At 38.1% G+C, this 24700-nt stretch overlaps 1 pseudogene across 1 annotated transcript; it reads right to left on the reverse strand.

Annotated features, from left to right (window-relative positions):
- Positions 1-294: 294 nt before the first annotated feature.
- On the reverse strand, positions 295-851 carry LOC147366118 (kynurenine--oxoglutarate transaminase 3 pseudogene; annotated as a pseudogene). The gene has a single exon (XR_015132267.1). The product of XR_015132267.1 is annotated as a kynurenine--oxoglutarate transaminase 3 pseudogene (transcript).
- Between the last annotated feature and the right edge of the window lie 23849 nt (positions 852-24700).

The following is a 24700-nucleotide window of genomic DNA, read 5'->3' on the forward strand; positions in this document are numbered from 1 at the left end:
TCTTCTAGGGAGCTCAAAGAAAAATATTTATATAAGTGATCTCAGCAGTTCTCCAGCAGTCAAATAGGGAAGCTGAAGCATTTTCTCATTTTTGTCTATTCACTAAGCCTCTTGTGTGGATAGCCTTAGTTAATGCACAAAAGCTGGTCACTGGTTCAAGTTAACACTGTGAGTCAGTGGTAGACAAGCCAAAAATAGAACTTTGGTTTCTTTCTTTTTCTTTTTTTTTAATTATATACTTTCCCTAGCTCTCACTTCATATTCAACAACAAAAAAATAACTTTTTTTTTATATATTAGATTGTTTAATAGAAACAACACACTCTGTGTGTATCAAGAGTTCTGTCTACTCCATGCCTTGATGATTTCTTCAGCAGCATCCAGTGTACTGTCTTTTTTAATGAAGCAAAATCGCACAAATTTCTCAAACTGTAATTTGGTTTCTGCATTACAGAATGCTGAAACTGGGATGGCTGACAGTTTCTTATTTTTAATCATCCATTTAACGAATTTATAGTCATAAGTTTCATTGCTGTCCTTCATATCGAAGAGGTCTACATCTAGCAAAGACACGTCAGCAATGATGAAGTATCCCCCATCAGGAACTATGGGTTTTAGGCCAACACTTTCAAGTAAATGCACCATCCGATCTCTTTTTACTTCTAACTCTTTTGGCAAAGAATTGAAGTAACATTCTGGGTCATCCATGCGCTTGATGTCAATCCAGAAAGCTTGAGCCAAGGCTTCCTGTAAAGGGGTTGCACAAGTATAAACGGTGTTTTGCTGAACTGTCTGTAAATGTTTTATCAAATGTTTAGGACCAATGGACCAGCCAAGCTTAAAGCCACTATGTCATTATCACATAACTTTCAGATGGGCTGTTATTTTTCACATGAGCAAGATGCCATGATCTGCTATTAGCCCAATATTATATTCCTTATCTTAATAATGGATGATACCAATGATGACAGTCATGTGGGTGAAGGTGAGGCCATAGTGCCTTTACTTTCATTAAAGAACTAAAATGGGTTTCACTAAGTTCTTGATGTTACTTTGAAAGTAAGTGCCAGTTGGGATTGAAAGATCACTTTTAGGCTCTTCCATATGAAGATAACAACAAGCAAACTACTTTCTCTTTGCAAAACCTGCATTTTGGTATTATCTATAAATTGTTCTCTGAAATAAAACTGTTTCAACTAGAAAAGTAATAAAATACTCTTAGAAGAAAAAAATAAGCATACTTGGGGCTTCCCTGATGGCTCAGTAGTAGAGAACGTGCCTGCCAATGCAGGATACATGGGTTCCATTCCCTGATCTGGGAAAATCTCACATGCCACAAAGCAACTAAACCCATGAGCCACAACTACCGAGGCTGTGCTCTAGAGCCAGGGACCCACAAGTACTGAGCCCATGGGCCGCAACTACTGAAGCCTGTGAGCCATAGAGCCCAATGCTCCACAAGAGAAGCCACCACAGTGAGAAGCCTGCACGCTGCAGTGAAGAGTAGCCCCCCGCTCGCCACAGCTAAAGAAAAGCCCGCATAGCAACAAAGACCCAGAGCAATCAGAAACTTAAATAAATAAATATATAAAAGTATAAAAAAATTACTCATTTTTATCACTAATGACCATCTTTTAGAATTTACCTTTATTCGTAACCATGACGTGTATCCATAACATGGTAGGGGAGAAACTGATTTACATCAGCATTTAGCCTATCGTATTGTAAAGTGAAATTGTTAGTCACTCAGTTTTGCCTGCCTGATTCTTTGTGACCCCATAGACTGTATGTAGCCCATCAGGCTCCTCTGTCCATGGGATTCTCCAGGCAAGAATACTCGAGTGGGTTTCCATTGTCTTTTCCAGGAGATCTTCCCGACACAGGGATCCAACCTGTGTCTTGTGTTTCCTGCATCATCAGGTGGATTCTTTACCACTGCATCCCCTGGAAAGGCCTTCTCTAGTCAATACTTAAATAAAAAAGGAAAAATGTGCATGTTTCTTTCCCATGCTACAAGATTTTATTTCTTTTCATTTTTAAATCTACACTCTAGTCTTAAGTCCTTGGAACTTTTCACATTTAAAGATCCAAATTAGAAGTTAAAGAAATTAATGATTAATTCACTTAGAAATTAAAGATTAATTAACTTAGCTTTACATAAACACAATTTGGTATTCCAAAATCATCTTTTTTTTTCTTTAGGTAATTAAGCAAAAGACTGTAAATTTTAAAACAAATAATCAAGTTAACTGTCACTGCTATACTTGACCAAATAATTGCTGCCACCTCACTTAGCAGAATTTGCCCAGAGTCTTTCAAAACCCCAGGCCGTTACAAAATTAGCTTTAGGAGTAAAACCATTAATAATAAGAAGAACACAGGAGCAGAAGGAGCCCTATACTTTAGGGAAATTTCAGTGTACTCACAATGACCCCTTCATTTCTTCTCTTTGCCTTCCAGTGAGTTTATGGAAGTTAATATTTCATAAAACTAATTCCAACAGTGATCTTGAGACACCAAAAGAATAAAGAGTAACTGTTAAGATGAGGATATGGACAGAGTTAGGTATTGTTAGCCTTCGCAGTAAAATCATAATGATAATGATTGTCACAATAGTAACAATACATTTATTAAGTGCTGCAGGAATGTTACATGAATTGTCACATTTAATCATTACAGTAACATTGCTGTTTCCTCCCTATCTGGAGGAAAGGGAGGGTGAAAAATACTTTCCAATTTATATAAAATCAAAGACAACAGGATCTCCTCTCAACTGTAAAGGAAGAAATTTCTTATAATACTAAATATTTATTAATTACCACAAACTATTACATGTCTTGCATGCATGCTAAGTCACTTCAGTCATGTCCGACTCAGGAATCAGGGATGGAACCTGTGACCCCTGCATTGGCAGATGGATTCTTATCCACTGTGCCACTAGGGCCACTAAGTCCCTTCCACTTTAACTGTGATGTTTCAATTCAGTCTTGAAGAAATTCCTGTATCAATATATAAAAGGAAGTCATAAGTACACCCAAGTAAAGAACATCAATTTTAATTATTTGATTCTCTGTAAACAAGAGCAAACACCATGTGATAAAATGTTTATTATTTGAGGGGGTAAAGTTAGGCACACTGATAAACTATATGGTAGCCATTTCTTAAGGCATAGTTATCATCAATTCCAAATTAAGAATTGGCAAATCTTAATTCAGAATTAAGATTAAATTCTGAATTAAATTGACTCTTAATTAATCTAGAAAAGTAAGTGATTCCTTTTATATGAAATAATTACCTGAAAAGTATTTGTCAAAGGTAGTATGAATTCTGTATGTTTCTTTGATGGCTGAGAATGCAAGAAGAAAGATTAGAAAAAGCAACAGATTGAATCCCACTGAATGAGTCAGAAGAGTGAGCAATGTGTAAAAATAAAAAGGACAAGAGTGTGACTTCCCTGAAGGTTCAGTGGTTAAGACTCCATGCTTCCAATGCAGGGGGCGTAGGTTCAATCCCTGGTCAGAGAACTAAGATCCTACATGTCACATGGTGCAGCCAAAAGAAAAAAAAAAAGGACAAGGGTGATTAGGGGAATACCAAAGTCCTGCCAACATAATTCCATGGCCTCAGTCCACATTATCACCACCTCTGGTTAGTCACCAATTTTAAGGTAACTCTCCATCCATGATAGCCATTGCTCTGACTTGGCTAGTTGGTGGTATGTCACAATAGAGCTTCTAAACCAGGACAGCAGAAGCTTGGGATGTCCCAACAGGTGATCCAAGATAGCTCTGCCCAATTAACATAAATCTTAATGAGAGAGAAGATGAGTTGGTGCAGACATGACTGTAGCAGTAGATCTTATCTAAACAGCCAGCCTGAAAAGGAAAGTTAAGATTAAAATAAAATTCAAGATATATATAAGATGTGATGTCCAATTTGTGAGGAGTCCTCTATGAAGTTTTGGTTAGAAGAAAGATTTCCATTGATAGAAAAAAATGTTAGGTTGAGGAGCACCAGAACTCTAAAAGTCAGAAAGCTTAACAAAATTGTGATTTTTATAGAAGGAACATTTTATTATAAAATCAAGAAATTCCATTTGAGTCAGTTCTAGTGAGGTAGATGAACCTTGAGCCTGATATACAGAGTGAAATAAGTCAGAAAGAGAAAAACAAACATCATATTTCAACGCATAGGTATGGAATCTAGAAAAATGGTACTGAGGAACCTATTTGCAGGGCAGGAATAGAGGTGCAGACAGAGAACAGATTTGGACACAGTTGGGGAAGGAGAAGATAGGACGAATCAGGAGAGTAGCAATGAGACATATACATTCCTATATGTAAATTATTAATAGATAGCTAACGGGAAGGTGCTGTGTAGAATAGGGAGCTCAACGTGGTACTCTGTGACAACCTAGAGGGGTGGGGTTGGGTGGGGGTGGGGAGAGGTTCAAGAGGGAGGGTGCATATGTATACTTACGGCTGATTCATGTTGTTGTATGGTAGAAGCCAACACAATATTGTAAAGCAATTATTCCCCAATTAAAAATAAATTTAAAAAATAATAATAAAATAAAAATTGTTCACCAGAAAAATTAAGAAAGTCTACTCAAATATTTGTCGTTCAGCTGCTAAGTTGTATCTGACTCTTTGAGACCCCATGAATTGCAGCACTCCAGGCTTCCCTGTCTTTCACTATCTCCCAGAGTTTGCTCAAACTCATGTTCATTGAGTCAGTGATGCCATCCAACCATCGCATTCTCTGTCACCCCCTACTCCTCCTGCCCTCAATCTTTCCCAGTATCAGGGTCTTTTTCAATGAGTCGACTCTTCTTATCATGTAGCCAAAGTATTGGAGCTTCAGCATCAGTCTTTCCAGTGAATATTCAGGGTGGATTTCCTTTAGGATTGACTGGTTTGATCTCCTTAATGTCCAAGGGACTCTCAAGAATCTTCTCCAGTACCACAGTTTGAAAGCATCAGTTCTTCAGTACTCAGCCTTCTTTATGATCTGACCCTGACATCTATACTTGATTATTGGAAAAATCATAGCTTTGACTAGATGAGCCTTTGTTGGCAAAGTAATGTCTCTGGCTTTGTAATATGCTGTCTAGGTTTGCCATAGCTTTTCTTCCAAGGAGCAAGCATCTTTTAATTTCATGGCTGCAGTTAACGTCCACAGTGAGTTTAGAGCCCAGGAAAATAAAATCTGCCACTGTTTCCAATTTTTCCCCATCTATTTGCCATGAAGTGATGGGACTGGATGCCATGATCTTAGGTTTTTGAATGTTAAGTTTTAAGCCAGATTTTTCACTCTCCCCTTTCAACTTCATCAGGAGGCTTTTTAGTTCCTCTTCACTTTCTGCCACAAGGGTGGTGTCATCTACATATCTGAGATTGATGATATTTCTTCTGACAATCTTGATTCCAGCTTGTGATTCATCTTGCCTGGAATTTCACATGATGTTCTCTGCATAAAAGTTAAATAAGCAGGGTGAAAATATACAGCCTTAATGTACTCCAATGTCAATTTTGAACCAGTCTGTTGTTCCGTGTTCAGTTCTAAATGTTGCTTCTTGATGTGCATACAGGGGAACATAAGGTGGTCTGGTATTCCCAACTCTAAGAATTTTCTACAGTTTGCTGTGATCCACACAGTCAGAGGCTTCTGAGTAGCCAATGAAGCAGAAGTAGATGTTTTTCTAAAATTTCCTTGCTTTCTCCCTGATTTAAAGAATGCTGGTAACTCGATCTCTGATTCCTCTGTGTTTTCTGAATCCAGCTTGTACATCTGGAAGTTTTCAGTTTACATACTATTGAAGCCTAACTTGAAGGATTTTGAGCATAATCTTGCTAGCATGTGAAATGAGCACAATTGTACAGTAGTTTGAACATTCTTTGGCATTGTCTTCCTTTGGGATTGGAACGAAAACTGACATTTCCCAATTTTCAAATAAATAATAGAAAGAAATGTTCACAGTACACATTCTCTAATGGAGATTATTTTTTTTTTTAGTCAGTCTTTTGTGAATAGCCACCAGAATTTATAAGCTTCTGGATTTTTACCAATGATTAAAAATTATCAGGTCTTCCCTGGTGGCTCAGTGGCAAAGAATTCCCTTGCTGTTGCAGGAGACATGAGTCCAAGCCCTGATCCAGAAAGATCCCACATGTCAAGGAGCAATAAGTTTGTGTGCCACAACTATTGAGCACAACTATTGTGCTCTAGAACCAAGGAGCTGCAACTACCGAACTCATGTGCTGCTACTGAAGCTCCCGCACCCTGGAGTCCATGCTCTGCAACAAGAGAAGTCACTGCAATGAGAAACCCTCACACTGCAACTGGAGAGTAGCCCCTGAAGCAACAAAGACCCAGCACAGCCAAAATAAACAAATCAAATTATAAAAATTATCAGGGCAGTGGATGTTCATGAGAGGATGAAAAGATTTTTTGTTTTTTAATTTTATTTTATTTAACTTTACAATATTGTATTGGTTTTGCCATATATCAAAATGAATCTGCCACAGGTATACATGTGTTCCCCATCACATGTATAGTAGAGCAAAACCTTCCTAAGAAATCATCATGATTACACAACCCTATAAACAAATATTTTCTCAATTCCTTAGGGGATTAATCCCTTTATTTTTTATTTGAAATTTGTGAAATTTTCATTTAAACTGCATCCCAGGATGCTGTTTTATTCATTATACTTTTGAGAACCTATTATATGCCTGTACTTCTAAATGTTGGAGATACTGCTGAACAAAACTTATTAAAAAATTTCTATCCCTTCATGGAGCTTGCATTTTAGTGATTAGATCAGGAAGCATTAGAAGAAGAATCAAATTATAGGTAGTCAAAAACCAGACAAGTTTTTGAGGTGGATAAAGGACACATTTTTCTTTAGTATAAAACCATTTGTGAAATATTGTCACTTTCTTATTTTGAGTTCCATCAAAAGGAAGAACAAAATAAGGACCTCCACTCTCCTGAATAAATTGTGCTGAAATGTTTTGCTCCATGTGGTAAGAATTATCAGAACATGAAGAGCAACTAAAACAAAGCAAAAATTTGGGGGAAGAGTATTTACATAAGAGAGAACTGCATCAAGAGACTCTTAGTGGAGCCAAGACACAAAGTAAACCACCATAAAGAAACAATGCATCTAAAGAAACAAATGGAGATGTGCCATTCTGAGCAAGATTAGAGGAGAGTGAGAATGAAATGCCAGTGCATGTCTTTATGTGATTACCCCAAAGTAGAGCTGTTTAAACTTATCAAATTAACTTACTAGGAAGCAAATTCAATCAACCAAATGAATGTTTAGGTATGACATTTTTAATCATTAACTGTGTAAATATTTTTATCTCCTCTGGTCTTATATTTACTCAAATTACTTGACATACAATCACTCTTTGGGTCCCCCTGTTTCACCTCACTTCCAAAGTCTTATTTCCTCTATGTCCTGACATCACCCTCTAGACTACTGCGTTGGCAATACACATGCACACCCACAAACAAACTTGATTAAATACGTCTCCAATTTCATCATATATTTCATACCACATTTTTTTAACTTAAAATTTTTTTTTTTGATTCGAGGATAATGGCTTTACAATGTTGTGTTGGTTTCTGCCATACAACAGCACAAATCAGTCATAACTATATACCCTCCCTCTTGAGCCTCCTTCCCACCCTCCATCCTACCCTCTAGGTCATCACAGAGCACCAGGCCAGGCTCCCTGTGTTAGGTAATAGCTTCCCACTGGCTATGTACTTTATACATGGTAGAGTATATATGTCAATGCTACTTTCTCAATTCGTCCCACCCTCTCCCTCCCCTACTGTGTCCACAAGTCTGTTCTCTGTGTCTGCATCTCCATTCCTTCCCTGCTAACGGGTTCATCAGTACCGTTTTCCCAGATGCCATATATATGCATTAACATGTGGTATTTTTATCCACATGTTTAAGAACATCTATATGTAAGGGAATAGCTGTATTTGCCCAGAAAACATACTTCTTTCTAATATCTTGTTCAGATGCTAAGTCGTGTCCAAGTCTTTGCAACCCCATGGACTGCAGCACGCCAGCTTCACTGTCCTTTACCATCCCCTGGAATTTGCTCAAATTCATGTCTGTTGAGTCAGTGATGCCATCCAACCATCTTATCCTCTGTTGTCTCCTTCTTCTCCTGCCCTCAATCTTTCCCAGCTGAGGGTCTTTTCCAAGGAGTAGGCTCTTTGCATCAGGTGGCCAAAAGATTGGTGCTTCAGCATCAGCATCAGTCCTTCCTAATATCTACCTTATCCATTTCTGCAAAAGTTAAAACTCAGTTGCTGAGTCTACATTTGAAAACAAAACACAATTTTTAGCACCACAGTAGAAATTGAAATCTTTCTTTTGAAGCCCATATTTTCCTTAGCCCATTATTGAGAATCTTCTGAATATCCTGAAAAATATGATGAAATAATCTCTTTAACTCCCTCACAATCATAGTCTATTTATCAAATTGAAATGTCTGATTTAAATAGGTTCAGGTTCATATTGTAATGCACTATTTTGGTGTTTTCAAGTACAGCTGCACTTGGCGTTGTAGCATAGAGAAGATTACATTGGAAGCATTTTCAAATGGCATATACTTTTAATGTATGGTATTGAATTAAATAAACCCAGCTTGTGATGATAGTGATGAAAACAATCACAGTCACTTATGATTCTGTTTCTCTCCATTCCTCCTCCTTCTCCCCACCTTTGTCTCCCTCCCTCCCTCTCCCTTCCTTGTGTAATTTCTACAAGCAGAACACACCTAAAGGTAACAAGATATTAGTTCAAAATTTTAGAAATAGAAGAGCATGGACTTTGGAGCAGAGAACCATCCAGAGCTGAACTTCAACCTTGCCACTTGCCAGCTGTGCAGCCTTCAGGAACTTAGTTAACTTCTCGGTGCCTCATTTTTTATCCCTTTTAAATTGTAGATAAAACTAATAGTTATTTCATAGGATTGTTAGGATCAAATGAACTCATGAATTCCTTAAAACCTGGCACTAGGAGGTACTTTTAAAGCACATGTTAAATAAATAAGCCTAAAAACAAAACTGTTCCTCACTTAGAAATTATTTCTCTAGAACAAAACTGTGGAAAGTTAGTCAAGCCACCCAGTTTTTTTACCTTCCGCATTGCACCAACCTTGCCCAACAAATATAATCTATTTCAAGAAACTGAAATTGATTCCTTCTTGTCTATTTAATTCACATTTGTAAACAAACATTCCAGAAGTTTTAGTGTTTCCATTCCCCTGGTCATCAACGTAAGGCAGGATTCTTTCTGAAATTAGATGACACTGGAGCAGCAGAGGGGAAAGAGAGAAAAGTATAGCAAAAGTGACTAAAAGTGAAATACAGGAAAGTAGAAGAAAACATTTTAAAATCTATAATTAAAAGCATGCACAGAGTCCTGTTGACCTCGGCTGACTCCAATAACAAGGTTACAAGAGAAGTGGTCTAGCCTTAACAGTAAATACAGAGGTGAACAGCTCCAGGGCAATCACATCAAAAGCAAAGGGAAAGAGCGGGTATGAAGGGGCCCCACCCAACCTCGAGATATGGGCTGGGTTTGACATCATTTTCCAGCAGACTAACCAAACAAGCAGTTTTGACCCTAAGTGCAAATCTTCACCAACCCTGGTATATGAGCCTGCAAATGATGTTACAGGCAGTTCCTCTTGAAGATCAAGGAGCACACAGAAATCAGAGGCAGATCTTTCATTCCCTTGTCTCTTGAGTGGTGACTTCTTGGGACCCTTGAGTTTGACTGGGTTGAATAAAGACCCTCTCAGACTTGCAGACTCCCCCTGAGGCTTTTGACATCACTTGCCAAGCACTTGCTTTCTATGAGTAGCGTCATGTTGCCCTCTGACCTAGTTCTGAAAGTGTTCTGAGACAGCTATTCATTTGTAGGAAAGTTAAAATACCAATCTGGGGACCTAGGAAATAATTTTGAACTAGTCATTAATTCTGAAAATTTTAAATATGAATTTTGGGATTATTTTTTATTGCTCTTTAATTCCCAGTTTACTAAATTGCTATTCAAATCTATACTGAAAAAACCCCAGCCAAACAAACAAAAATTAATATAAACCAAAAAAGACCAGGAGGATTAAAATATGTAGCAAGAAACAAGCCAGAAGTATTTTTTTTAATTTACATTTATCAAGAAAGGAATTGCAATTTCCTTTGAGGTCAATAGAAATGTAATTTCTCTGTGTGGTAGAGAAAGTTGGTTCCATAGGGTTATGCTAACAGTATGGCACCTGACCTTCTTGCGATAAATCTCCTTACCTATAATCAATCACCAGCTTTGTTCTGAATGTACCTGTTTCAGAGCACAAAATCTTTCTAATTAATTAATTTAAATTATGAAAACTTTTGGCACAAAAAGACATAAAGAATAATATAACACTGCTGCTGCTGCTGCTAAGTCGCTTCAGTCGTGTCCGACTCTGTGCGACCCCATAGACTGCAGCCCATCAGGCTCTGCCGTCCCTGGGATTCTCCAGGCAAGAACACTGGAGTGGGTTGCCATTTCCTTCTCCAATGCAGGAAAGTGGAAAGTGAAAGTGAAGTCGTTTAGTTGTGTCTGACCCTCAGCGACCCTACGGACTGCAGCCTTCCAGGCTCCTCCATCCATGGGATTTTCCAGGTAAGAGTACTGGAGTTGGGTGCCATTGACTTCTCCGATAATATAACACACTTCTAAGTAAAGATGGTTAACCACACATTTGATTTCCTCCCAGACTAACATGGTTTTTCAAAGTCCTACACCAACAAAGTAAGCGAGAATGTTAGGGCAGGAAACAGCAGCAAAGTTTTGGAAACCATAAAGCATATGGATCAGTGGTGACCAACTTAGCAAATCTGAGAGAACAAAACCCTAACCTTGCAACAGAGAAAGTCCAGGAGCAAAGTGACCTCAAGCCCAACATCTCCAAATGACCATGCACTGTGAATTCCAGATAACCCTGCAAGTGAAGGTGATGGGAAGGAGAGGGCAGCGAAAATAGAAGATTTCAAAAATTTAGGAAGTAGTTACGTGCTTCACATAGGCAACCAAATCCCCTCTGATCTCCTTATTGGGTTAATGACCCTCATCTGTGCATGCGTGCTCAGTTTGCTCAGCTGTCCAACTCTCTGCAAGCCTGTGGACTGCAGTCTGTCAGGCTCCTCTGTCCATGGGATTTTCAGGCAAGAATATTAAAGTGGGTTGCCATTTTCTTCTCCAGGGGATCTTTCTGACCTAGGAATCAAACCCGTGTCTCCTGCGTTGGCAGGTGGCCTCTTTACGCACTGAGCCAGCGGGAAGCCTTTTCCAGTCCCAAATAGGTTTATTCTCCAAAAAGGGTAACAGAGCAATTTGAATTGAGGAAGGAGGAGAAGGGAATAGGCAGCACTGAGGCAAGAGTCCTGGAAGGAAAGAGGGGAAATACATGTGAAGTGAAGAATGTCATATTACAGTTTTGTCTCCACCAGCTTCTAGAACCCTGAGAGCTGACAGACTCACCAGACTAGAAGACCATTCACTGAAGAATCTACTCAGCCTAAAGATTTTAATTTTGGGTGCCTCCCAATAAAACTGCTAAGTCAAGTCACGCCAGAGTATACATGTCCCACTAGACCCTAGAATTTCTTGTTCAACTCTCTAACTTTCAGTATGAGTGAACTGCAAAAAATAACAAGGTATTTGAGGAAATGCTCTACTGTTTTAAAATGAAAGTTGGGGTGGGGGGTGGGGAAGAACACAAATCATCAAAAAAAAAAATGCAACTTGAGGAAATGGAAACTATTCTGAGAAAACACAGTACAACAAAAGTCAATCATTAACATCCTCAGAGAAGTAAGAAATAATATCAGTTCAGTCAGTTCAGTTGCTCAGTCATGTCCAACTCTTTGCGACCCCATGAATCGCAGCACGCCAGGCCTCCCTGTCCATCACCAACTCCCGGAGTTCACTCAAACTTACGTCCATCGAGTCGGTGATGCCATCCAGCTATCTGATCCTCTGTTGTCCCCTTCTCCTCCTGCCCCCAATCCTTCCCAGCATCAGAGTCTTTTCCAATGAGTCAACTCTTTGCATGAGGTGGCCAAAGTACTGGAGTTTCAGCTTCAGCATCAGTCCTTCCAAAGAACACCCAGGACTGATCTCCTTTAGAATGGACTGGTTGGATCTCCTTGCAGTCCAAGGGACTCTCAAGAGTCTTCTCCAACACCACAGTTCAAAAGCATCAATTCTTTGGCGCTCAGCTTTCTTCACAGCCAAATAATATAGCGCCTGTGAAATGCTGGCAGGATGCCATAAGAAAGAAACAATCAGATAATAAAAGGAAATCTCAGAGATTAAGAATACCATAAATGAAAAGCTCAAAAGAAGGCATAGAGAATAATGTAAAAAAAAAAAGGGGGGGGAGGGAGAGATAAAAATAAGATGCAAAATAGCTATTTTTAATAACACCAAATTAGTAAGGAAGCTTCTGTCCAAATAAAAAAATTTCCAGAAAAAGAAAGCAGAGTAACTTGACTATAGAGGAGGGAAAAGTTATCAAATAGTTCAAGAAAATCTCCCAAAACTGTAGAAATGGGTCCACTGAGTTCAGGATGAAAATAAAATTGTATCAAAAGAACATCATCATGAAACCATTAAAATATGGGATGAAAACAATCTGAAAATTGCCTGAGAAAAAAAATTGTGTAAAAAAATGAAAATTGGATTGGGTCAAACGTCCCAATAACTCGATGGCAGCCTGAAGTCATTAGAGCAAACCTATCAAATTTCCTAAAGAAAATTATTTCCAACCTAAAAATTTAGACCCAGTCAAATGACCAATTAAAGATGTTGCTGTTGCTTGTTGTTCAGTCACTAAGTCATGTCTGAGTCTTTCTGACCACATGGTCTTCACCATCTCTTGGAGTTTGCTCAAACCCATGTCCACTGAGTTGGTAATGCCATCCAACCGTCTCATCTTCTGTCATCCACTTCTCCTCCTGCCTTCAATCTTTCCTAACATCAGATGGGATGAGGTGACCAATAAAGAATTTCCAGACCTGAAAAAAATCTCAAAAAACTTGTCTCCTGTGCATCCTTTCTCAGAAACATTCTGGAGGAAATAAAGCAAGAGCTGTGAATCAACGTCTCAGATATGGGAGAGATAAAGGGAGAGTCCCCCTCCACTCCGCAAGAGGTGGATGGAGAGAGATGCATAAATAATGACTCTGTCATGGAAAGGAATTAGCGTGCATGGGTGCAAAACAAAAGGCTCCAAGAGAACTTTCAAAACTCTGAAATTGACAGGGTACCTGTCATGTTTGAGGTATTGAGAGAAAATTCAGACTTCTCAGAGTTTAATGATAGATACGTGCCAAATACATAGAAAATGAAACAAATAACACACATAAGGCAAAAATTAAGAATTTTAGTTTTTATATGGGTCTGTGATTGATTTGAATATTTTTGTATATTACGTGAGATAAGGATCTAAATTCCTCTTCTTGCATATAGATATATTCAGTTGTTCCAACAGTATTTATTGAAAGGCCTATCCTTTCTCCTCATGGAATTGCCTTGACACCTTTGTTGAAAATCAATTCACCATAAATGTAAAGATTTTGTTTAGGACTTTAACTTTTGTTTCATTTGATCTATAGGTCTATTCTTATGCCCATACTAATGGTCCTGATTACTGTAGTCTGATACTACCTTTTGAAATCGAGAATTCTAAATTCTCTGGCTTTTTCTTTTTCAAAATTGTTCTAGCTATCCTGGTCTTTTGCATTTCCATATATATTTCAAAAGCAGTTTGCCAATTTTTTCAAATTTTCTGCTAGGGAGAATTCGGAGAGAATTGCCATCTTAGTATTAAGTATTTCAATCCATAAACATAAAATACCTCTCCATTTACATGTTACCAAAATGTCTTCTGTAAATTTTAGCAGCCAAGTTTTATATTTTTTTATTCTACTTGGTTTGCTATTCTTTTATAAAGTTTATTACTAAGTATTTAATTTTATTTAATGATACTGTGTTCTTAATTTTATTTTCAGATCTTTGGTAGCTGTTGTTCAGTCACTAAGTCATGTCCAATTTTTTGCAACGCCATGGACTGCATCACGCCAGGCTCCTCTGTCCTCCACTATCTCCTGGAGTTTGCTCAGATTTATGGTCACTGAGTCAGTGATGCTACCTAACCACCTCATCCTCTGTTATCCCCTTCTCCTCTTGCCTTCAGTCTTTCCCAGTATCAGGGTCTTTTCCAATGAGTCAGCTCTTTGCTTCAGGTGGTCGAAGTATTGGAGCTTCAGCTTTAGTATCAGTCCTTCCAATGACTATTCAGGAGAATAAAATTGATTTTTATATACTGATCTTCTACCCAATCTTGCTGAACATGTTTATTAGCTCTAATGGAATCTCTGGGTTTTCAGAATACAGGATCAAGTCACCTGAATAAATAAAATTTTACTTCTTTTCAAACTGGATGCCTTTTATTTCTTGCTAGAACCCCCAAACACAATGTTGAATAGAAGTAATAAAGAGTGACTATCTTTGCCTTGTTCTTGATGACAGGGAAGGAATATTTTACTCTTTCATCATTAAGTACAATCTTAGCTATAGGTTTTTCAACAAATGCCCTTTATTAAGCTGAGAGAGTTTCCTTCTTTTTCTAATTTGTTGAGATATTTTTATCCTAAACAGTATTGATTTTGCCAGATATTTTTTCTGTACCTATTCAGATGGCTGTATGGTGTTTTCCTCAGCTTTATGGTTGCTTTTTGGGGAGAGGATTTATTTATCGCCTTATTCTGATGAGCTACAAGTAGGAGATCCCAATGAGATTACAGTTCTGAGTATCATATTATTTATTCTAATGTAATTCATGATTGTTGTTTTCCTCATTTAGTTTTAAATCTGATTGATCTATTTACATGTTTATTTTATTTTTATTTTACTATTTAATATATTTCATTGTAATTAAAATATATTAGACTTTTATTTTTTTATTATTTTTTTATATTAGACTTTTAATTTCATAATCCTTTAATCCAAACTCCTGGGTGTTCTGTTCTGTAGCTTAATTAATATATTTCATTGTAATTAAAATATATTAGACTTCTAATTTCATAATCCTTTAATCCAAACTCCTGGGTGTTCTGTTCTGTAGCTTAATATTTTTTTGAATCTCACTCATAATGGTTTATTTGTGTGCTTTATAATTTTGTAATGTATGCTTATATTTATTAAGCATACATTACATGGGGATCATGGTCTGAAGACATCTTTCTCCAGAGAGGATTTATAACTAATTCCGCCAGACACCTCAAGGCTACCAACTCTAGACCATGTTCTGTGAATTTTTTTAGTTTGAGACTCTTGGTTCCAAGAAGTATAAATCCAAACCTGAAGCCATGTGAGGGTCTAACAGTGGTTACAAGTTCTTCGTAAACAGTATTTTTCCACCAGAACTCAGCCCAGTTAGGATGACTCTTGTTTTCCTTTCCTGGTGGGCAGATTTTTCTAGTCTCCCTTTGCTAAGGGTGTAACACTCACAGGGATACAGTTATACTGTTAGTTTTCATTCCAAATTCCCCTCTTCCTGCATCTAAGCCTTAGTTATTAATAACTGCTGTGCTTAGAAGATTATGTCTCAGATCCAGGAAGATGGAGACTGGAAAATCCCTTGGGAATAACTACTAACTCAGTGCTGTTTAGTGCAAATGTTTTTAGCTCTTTGTACCTGCTTTTCCTTATTTCTTCAGTGCACATCTGTGTGTATGCAGTGGTGCTTATCTAGTTTCCAAGACAGCCTTCAAGGATCTTTACTTTCTGCTGTTCATATCCTTGGTAATTCCCTCCCACAATGAATCATGGTTGACCCGTGTGCCCATTAGGATAATGTGGAAATAACCAAGTGTGCCTTCTAAAAAAAGCCATAGAAACAATGCAGCTTCCATCTTGGCTTCTCTCATAGATTGCTTGCTCCCGGGAAAACTGGAGTCTCGTTGTAGGAACATTCAAGCACACTGTGGAGAGGCCCCCATGGGGATGAACTGAGGCCTCCCACCAACAACCAGCATCTGCTTTCCAACTATGTGAGGGAACCACTTTGGGAGTGGTTCCCAGCTCGGCTGCTCCTGAAATCTTGATTTAAAAAACTTGTGAGAGATAATGAATGTTTACTGTTGCTGTAAGCCATTAAGTAATTTGTTACACAGTTATAGAAATCCAATATTATACCATTTCCAGCATTTGAAGATGTCTTATAAAGATGTTCATATTTTTTAGTCCATCATATTCCCAGATACAGAGTATTGGTCATGAAAAAAGAAAAATGCTCTCGTGTCAAGGCTTTTTCACTTGCTCATCCCTTTGCCAGTCATCCGATCTAAAATCTCACCCCTGCACACTTTCTATGCTCCTTCCTCGCTTTTCCCCTCTCCTTAGCATTTATCACTGTTAAACATAGTACTAATTTATTTTTTAAAAATAGCGACTACATATTCTGAGTAGCTAAAATGATGGAGGTTATTATGAACAATTGTATGCCAATAAAATGGAAAACATAGAAGAAATAAATTCCAAGAAACATACAATTTCCTGAGACTAAATCAGAAAGTAATAAAAAATATGAACAGACTGATTATCAGTAATGAGATTTAAACAGTAAAAAACAAAAGCAAACAAGTTGAAAATCTCCCCCCAAAACAAAACTTCAGGACCAGACAGCTTCACAAGTGAACTATACCAAACATTTTAGAAAGAGTTAACATCTCTTCTCAAACTATTAAAAAAATTGAAAAGGAAATTTTTATGGTGACAGTAACTAGACTTATTGTGGTGATCATTTTATAATGTATATAAATACTGAATCACTATGTTGTATCAGATCAGATCAGATCAGATCAGATCAGTTGCTCAGTCGTGTCCGACTCTTTGAGACCCCATGATCAATTATACTTCAGTTTAAAAAACTGTCTATATTCCAACTAGAACATGTATTCTATTAAGTGCTAGGATGTTGTTCTGACTGGTTCACTGCTGTGTCCTGTGACCCAAGGACTGTTCCTGGCAAACAGTCAATGTCTAATAAATATTTCTTCTCAACCCAGGGATCGAACCCAAGTCTCCCACATTGCAGGCAAACTCTTTACCGTCTGAGCCATTACTTTCATCAAAAAGTGAAAAACTCCTCCTAGTTGGCTTGCTGAAGTCCCCATTAGAGATCCTCAAGTGGAGGTGCAGGGACTGAACCTGGGGCCTCACGCGTGCTAAGCACACACTCTACCACTGAGTTACACCCCACCCCTTCCGACAATAAATATTTCTAGAATTAGTAAAGGAGTAGATGAAATTTTAGCCTGAGCTTCAGCCATATCATCTTGATAAAAGCTTACTCTACTAATTCCCAGTAGAAGGAAGTCCCAGTTTCCCAGATTTGTAGGTGTAATGTGCCAAGTTTCTATCCGTCCTATTTGTTTCTATTCATTTCAACATCTACACCACTCATCTAGCTTCTAATTATTAAAATTTTTTTTGGTTAGTGAAATTTCCTGAGTTTCCTATTTTCCTAGAAATAGTTTGTTTTGGCCCAAGTTTGATATATTTTATTTACATAAAACTTAACAAGACTTCTATATTGGAACTAACACTTTTTGGGTCTCTGAAACCAGAAAAGGGGTAGAAATTTCACAAGTTCACCCATTTATTTGGGCTCAGCATTTCCTCCATCATTTCATCTAATTATTAAACTTAGGCATGGTAAACTCTGTTTCTTATAATGCTAAACTTGAAAAACCAAATTCCTACACAGTCACTTTAGAAAACTCCATAGGAAAACTGAATACAAAAGTTTAAAATTTTTTTGTTTCTCACTGCATATTTAATTAAAATGCTTTTTAAATGTAAGTTCCACAAAAGGATTATATTTGGTTATTCTTCATCAGAAAAAAACATGTTTATGACATCAAATATTCAAGTGGAGAAGAATGCTCATTTTCAAAAAGCAAGAATGTGACCTAATCAGACTTATTTATTCCTTGCTTTCATCTTACAGATTTTTGTTATGCCAGAGTACACCAAAGCATGTCCATTTTTTGTATTAAAAAGAATACAAACAACAGTTGATTTTTAACTTAAGCAAGATTGCCTTAATATTGGGAAATACTTACCTGACTAGAGTATGGAGAAGAGGGTTATTTCTGTGCCTGGGACATACGGATGTTTTAAATATGTCATGAGACTGTTATTTGGCTGATTAAAGTCAGATCTTCACACGGCAAATGAACCAAGCCAATTACCCTAGAAATTCTTGTTGGTGTTAGACTAATTCAGCTGTCAGTGTGGTGGAAAGATGCAACAGAGAATCAAAAATCACTTGGAATCAACAGTATGCTTACCAAAATACAATATATTTTTAGTTCTGAAGGCTTTTTTATGATAATATAGAAAATTTAAAAAGAATATATGGATCAATTGCCCACAGTGTATTCTAATGATGAAGATACTATTATTGTTATTGTCACCTCCAGTGGAACAGTTAATAAGATTCAAAATTACATGTAAAACACCCCAAATTCTCCTTTATTTGAGATGGTCATATGTTGTTTTATTGAAACCAACTCACCCCTTCTGAAATGAGTTTAAAGTGTTACGAGTTCAGAGAGGGTTTTCAAGTGCACACAGGGGTAAACAGAAACACACATGTGAACATACATGGAGTGGGGCGGGTGAAAGGGAGAGTAGAGGAGCACACCTTTCATTCCTCTGTCTACCAGCAGCCCTGAGATCAAGCTGGCGTGCTTGTATCTTTCCAGCACATAGAGCACTTTTCACCAAATTGGTATAAAAGTTAAGTGTATGTAATTTTCCTGGAAGAAAGCTCTTCAGTGCACCTGTGCCTGCAGATACCATTCCATTTGGTTCTCAGGCTATTATCATGTGGGAAATATGAACTGAATTCATCTTACATGAGCTAATGCAAGACATACAGAAACTAGAGTAACTGGCAACAGAGTGATACCACTCTAATGGCAGAAAGTGAAAAGGAACTAAAGAGCCTCTTGATGAGGGTTAAGGAGGACAGTGAAAAAGCCAGCTTAAAAGTCAATATTAAAAATCTAAGATCACAGGATTCGGTCCTATCACTTTATGGCAAATAGAAGGGGAAAAGATGGAAGCAGTCACAGATTTCCTCTTCTTGGGCTCTAAAATCACTGCAGAGAGTGACTTCAGCCATGAAATTAGAAGACAATTATTTCCCGGCAGGAAAGATGTCACTTTGCTGACAAAGGTCCATCTAGTCAAGGTTATGGTTTTTCCAGTAGTCATGTACAAATGTGAGAGTTGGACCATGAAGAAGGCAGACAGCCAAAGAACTGATGCTTTCAAACTGTGATGCTGGAGAAGACTCTTGAGAGTCCCTTGGAAAGCAAGGAGATCAAACCAGTCAATCTTAAAGTATATCAATCCTGATTATCTTTGGAAGGATTGATGCTGAAACAGAAGCTCCAATACTTTGGCTACCTGATGCAAACAGCTGACTCATTAGAAAAGACCCTGATGCTGGAAAAGATCGAAAGCAGAAGAAGAGGATGGTTGGTTGGCATCACTGATTCAATGCAAGTGAACTTGGGAAGATTCCAGGACAGGGAAGCCTGTCATGCTACAGTCCATGGGGTCACAAAGAATTGAACACAACTTGGTGACTGAACAACAACAAAAGGTCAACCACCACTGAAAAGACAAGAGACTCAGGTATCAATAGAAGTTGATCTTTAGAGAATCCCTAAACTTGAAGGAGGAAGATGAACTTGGGTTGGTTCTCTTCACTTGTTCATTTAATATATATGTACCTATGTATAGCATATAATTAGAGATAGCAAGGTTATTTAAGGAATGGAATATTGCAACTGAAAAGGGAAAAGGCTTACGACAAGGTCAGAGACAAAATAAGACTGCAAGCCTTTTCACTGAGATATCTGAACGTGTTTAGGTCTCTGGGCTCCTGCCTCTAACAAGTCTGAGAGAAGCTCAAGATGTTTTTTCTTGGGCTATCTTTTGAAATGCAAGAGAAAGGAATTAATTTCTTGATCCAAAGGGTATAGTCCCTTCCTCCTACTCATACTTGTGCCCCATAAATCTTACTCCTAGCTCTGTCTGCTCTTCTAAACTGGGAGTCCTGGAACATTGGTGCCAGAAATGCTTCTTCATTAAGTATACTCACTCGACTGGTATCTCCAAACTGAAAATGAGAAATATGTATCAACTGACTACACATTGGTCACTCAATAAAGGTTTTGGGGGTAAAGAGTAAAGGATAAAAATACAAACATAAAACTCAATCCCTAACTGAACAACTTCATTTTGTTTTTTAATTCCACAGTCAAGTGGTAAAACATGTATATCCATAATGTATTCTGTTGTGTACAAGATTTAATATCATATTCTGTATTAGAAAGCCAATAGATTAACTGGCTAAAAATATTTTTATGTGTTTCTTTTTTTGTATGTTCTGGACACAAATTCACAATAATTAGTTTCTTTATTCATAACTTGTTTCCCAATTATGAACCTACCGACTCTTTCACCTTTTGTTAGCTTTTTATTTTTACTTATTTTTAAATAAAACAATTATTTATTTATTTATTCTTGGTTGTGCTGGGTCTTTGTTGCTGCACGGGCTTTGCTCTAGCTGCAGCGAACGGGGGCTACTCTTCAGTTGCGATGCACAGGCTTCTCATCGTGGTGGCTTCTCTTGCGGAACGCGGGCTCTGCAGCATGCAGACTTTGTTAGTTGCAGCACATGGGCTCAACAGTTGTGGTCTCAGGCGCTAGAGCACAGGCTTCATAGTTGTGGCACACAGGTTTAGTTGCTCCGAGGCATGTGGGATCTTCTCAGACCAGGGATTAAATCTGTCTCCTGCATTGGCAGGCGGATTCTTTACCACCCCACCACCAGGGAAGCCAGGGAAGCCCTAGTTTTTAAACCAGTTTTAACTGGGGATATGTTTTGAACTCAAGTATAATGTAAAATAATGATAATTGGTGACTGCTCTGGACATATGGATTAGAGGGTTTATAGTTATTAAACTTTAGGAAAAATAAAATTGAAGGGAAGTAATATGAACATAAAGTTTATATGAGTGTTTGTGAATCTTTTTAAATTCATTAAAAACAACCTACAGTGAATTTTCTCAAATGTAAACAGTGTTGATTTTCAAACGTCAAAAGTTGCTCATTCAATCATGTGCTTTCTTCAAATGGAGACAAACGGTGTAGTAACCAACACCATGTAATATTATTTTAAACAAAATCTAAGGCTGCAAACAGAAAATGTCTTATTATTTCTATTTCTTTAAACAACTCTTAAGTCTGTCATTTATTGGTTTAAAGTATGCTTTTCAATATTTAGATTTATTATTTCTTGGACTAGTTAATTGGCTTTTTTCTGTGAAATCTCTTATTTATCATCAACTGAGTCAAATTAGGTATTAAACAACATTGCCTGCAAAATTTAAAAAAGACATATAAGTCTGAGTATTACTTTTCCTAAGGATAAACAAACAAGCATTTCATTTAATGTTTGAAATTCTGCTTTAGAGAAATAGCATGTTATTTGAAACTAAAATAGGTATTAATTCTGTGTTAGGCTTACTCCATTCATCCTCTGTAAGTTTGATTTTTAAACATAAATATGTATAAGAGCAATAATATCAACAAGTATCCTCAAAATTATAGACTTAAAACAAGTTTTTCGATCTATCAGTGCTCAAAGATTTAAATGAATCTCTATAAGCATGGCCAAATGTACCCACAAACATATACCTCTACAGAAGCCAAAAAGCATACCTCAAAGGGATTTAAAATGAAGGCAGGGTTGGAACGGTAGGGAGGGAGGTTCATGAGGGAGGGGATATATATAATTATGACTGACCCATGTTGATGTACAGCAGAGACCACAACACTGTAAAGCAGTATCTGGAAACATATACACACTACCATATGTAAGACAGTCAGCGAGAACTCGCTGTATGACTCAGGGAGCTCAAACCAGTGCTCTGTGACAATCTAGAGGGGTGGGATGGAGAGGGACTTGGGAGGGAGGTTCAAGAGGGAGGGGACATATGTGTACCTACGGCTGATTCATGTTGATGTACTGCAGAAATCAACACAATATTATAAAGCAATTATCCTTCAATTAAAAATAAATTTTAAAAGTATATAAAAAAATTAAGGCAGGCCATCATGACACATAGGCTGTGGAACTGACTTCGTCAGGTAGGATTTTGGACTGAAAGGTGAGTCATTGTACTCACTAAAGTTTTCCATTGAAACAAGCACCTGTTGAATTCCTGAGAAATCCTTTACTGAAGCTAAAAAGAGAAAGCAATCCCTTTCTCTGCTGAACACACTGGGGAAAGCACAGTCCATGGAAGAAACTCCGGTTTTGAAGTTTTGAAGCCAAGAAAAGAAAACAAAAGAAAAGCTGGAGCTATCGGCAGGCATGAAGAGGAGGCAACAAAGCAACATGCAATTGAGTTTAGCCTAGAATCCAGAGCTAGAGGAATCAACAACCACTATATTAGTATCTTTCTCAGGAATTGATGAAACTGCTGAAGGAAATGCTAGATTTCCCCAAACTACCTAGGATGGAGACTCAAACTATTTAGAAAACTTTCTGGAAGGATGTAAACCAAATGATTCAACACTTTTTATTGGAAAGAGGGATAACTGGAAACCTTAAGTCTTTTACCTTCTATATTTTAACGTCATTTACAAATAAACATGAATTATCCTTATAAACATGAAAATCAGTAAAGATGTTTTCACAATCAATATTTTTATGTATTGGTTTAAAGTTATACCACAGTGAAAAATTCAGCTGATAGTGTTGTTCAGAAGGTATAAACTTTGTCGTTCTTACTCCCTCTGCTGGCTGGTCAACAGGACCAACGAAGGAACCTTCCTCCCGGCCACCTATTCTAGGAAACTCTGATGTGGAGCCGAACAGTAGCTCCTCTTCTTTAGAAACTCTCAGTTGCAGAGGCAGGACCATATGGCTGGTCGTTTCTCGGTCTGGAGGGAGTCAGGTGACTCTCAGAAAAGATGGTTCTTCTTGAGGAGTTAGTTCTTAGTGTGAAAGCACTCAGAATTTGTCACCCTTTAAAAAGGGACTTCCTTGGTGGCTCAGTGGTAAAGAATTTTCCTGCGAATCAGGAGGTGTGGGTTCAATCTCTGGGCCAGGAAGATCCCCTGGACAGGGAAATCGCAACCCATTCTAGTATTCTTGCCTATTAAATCCAACGGACAGAGGAGCCTGGTGGACTATAGTCAATGGGGTTTGCAAAAAGAGTTGGATATGACTTAGCGACTAAAAAACAACAATAATTCCCTTAAGACCTACCAATGGTATCTCATGTGTGGTTATTTTTAACCTTAAATTTGATAAATGGATTAAGACCCTCAGTTTACCAAATGACAGTCTTTCCTTCTTGTGTCTGTCTGGAATTTTCCAGGAAGCACAAAAAGTGCGTTGCTTGCAGTCAGAGCAAACTCACCAGTCACTTTATACCCGCAGGTACTCGGCCTTCAGGAAAGCCATCCACCCCTTCAACCCATATCCACAGTCATGCTAGGAGACACACAGGTCATAATGACTCCAGTGTGAGCTCCCGGGGGCACACTTTCTCCTCCAGATGCAAGAGCTCTTCCTTTCCACCTCTTGGGCCGTGGACTTTCAATGGTGCTGGCTGCCTCAGCTAAGGGATGTCCCTGGCTGTGCAGATGAGGACCTGGCCTCTGCTGTCCCGAGACACCGTTCATGCTCCCATTTCTTCTGTCTTCTCTCTGAGGCCCTCACTCCCTGCAGCATGCCTTTTGATTCCCATGTTGACTGCTTACTCTCCTTGTGTCCAGCTCTTTCAAAGACAAGTTCTCACAGTTGAAATAACAGCCCCAGTGGCAATTCATTCTGTTCTGTTTTTGTCCCTACTGCAGCCTGTATAATCTGTTAATACGATGATTTTGTTTTTAAAAAAAATTTAAATTGTAAAATAAACCACTCAAGTACTGAGTTTAACTGACAGTTTACTACTGGGTATTCCTCCCCAAAGGCTTCTCTTGTGCCTTCCTGCTATCTGTCCTCACTTCCACACTCATCGTACCTCTCACCCTACGCTGTCTGTCCACTGGCATATCTCCACTCGACTAAATTCAGACTCTGAACTAATTTCAAGGTCTTTGGTAGGGATGTTATGCTAATGAAAGCATGTGGCTAATTGCCTTCTAGCATGCTGTGACAGAGACGCTTTGAGTATCTGTTTGGAAATGTACAAACACACCCTCCAGAGAGATGTCAGCTGTGGTCAGAGGTAGATTTATAGATTTACCAAGTTGTTAATGAATCTTAATGTTAGGGCCTCCCATTGGATGGGTTCTAAGGCCTCCTGTGTTCTCTGGTTAACTGGAGGAGGAGTGGCCCTAGCTAGCCATGAGCAGGAAGCAGGGAGCAGTGCCCAGCTTGGTAGTCACCCTCTGCAATCTGATGGTGGTAATTGGGACTCCAAATATAACCTCAGGCCTCCGATCACATCTGTGAGAAGGGTTAAGGAGATGTCTCCCTGCTTATGGGCAACTATGACCAGCATTCAGGAATATT

Source organism: Bos grunniens, chromosome 9, assembly GCF_055505025.1.
Source record: "Bos grunniens cultivar Pamir isolate PY7600 chromosome 9, Bosgru_T2T1.0, whole genome shotgun sequence".
Lineage (NCBI taxonomy): Eukaryota > Metazoa > Chordata > Mammalia > Artiodactyla > Bovidae > Bos > Bos grunniens.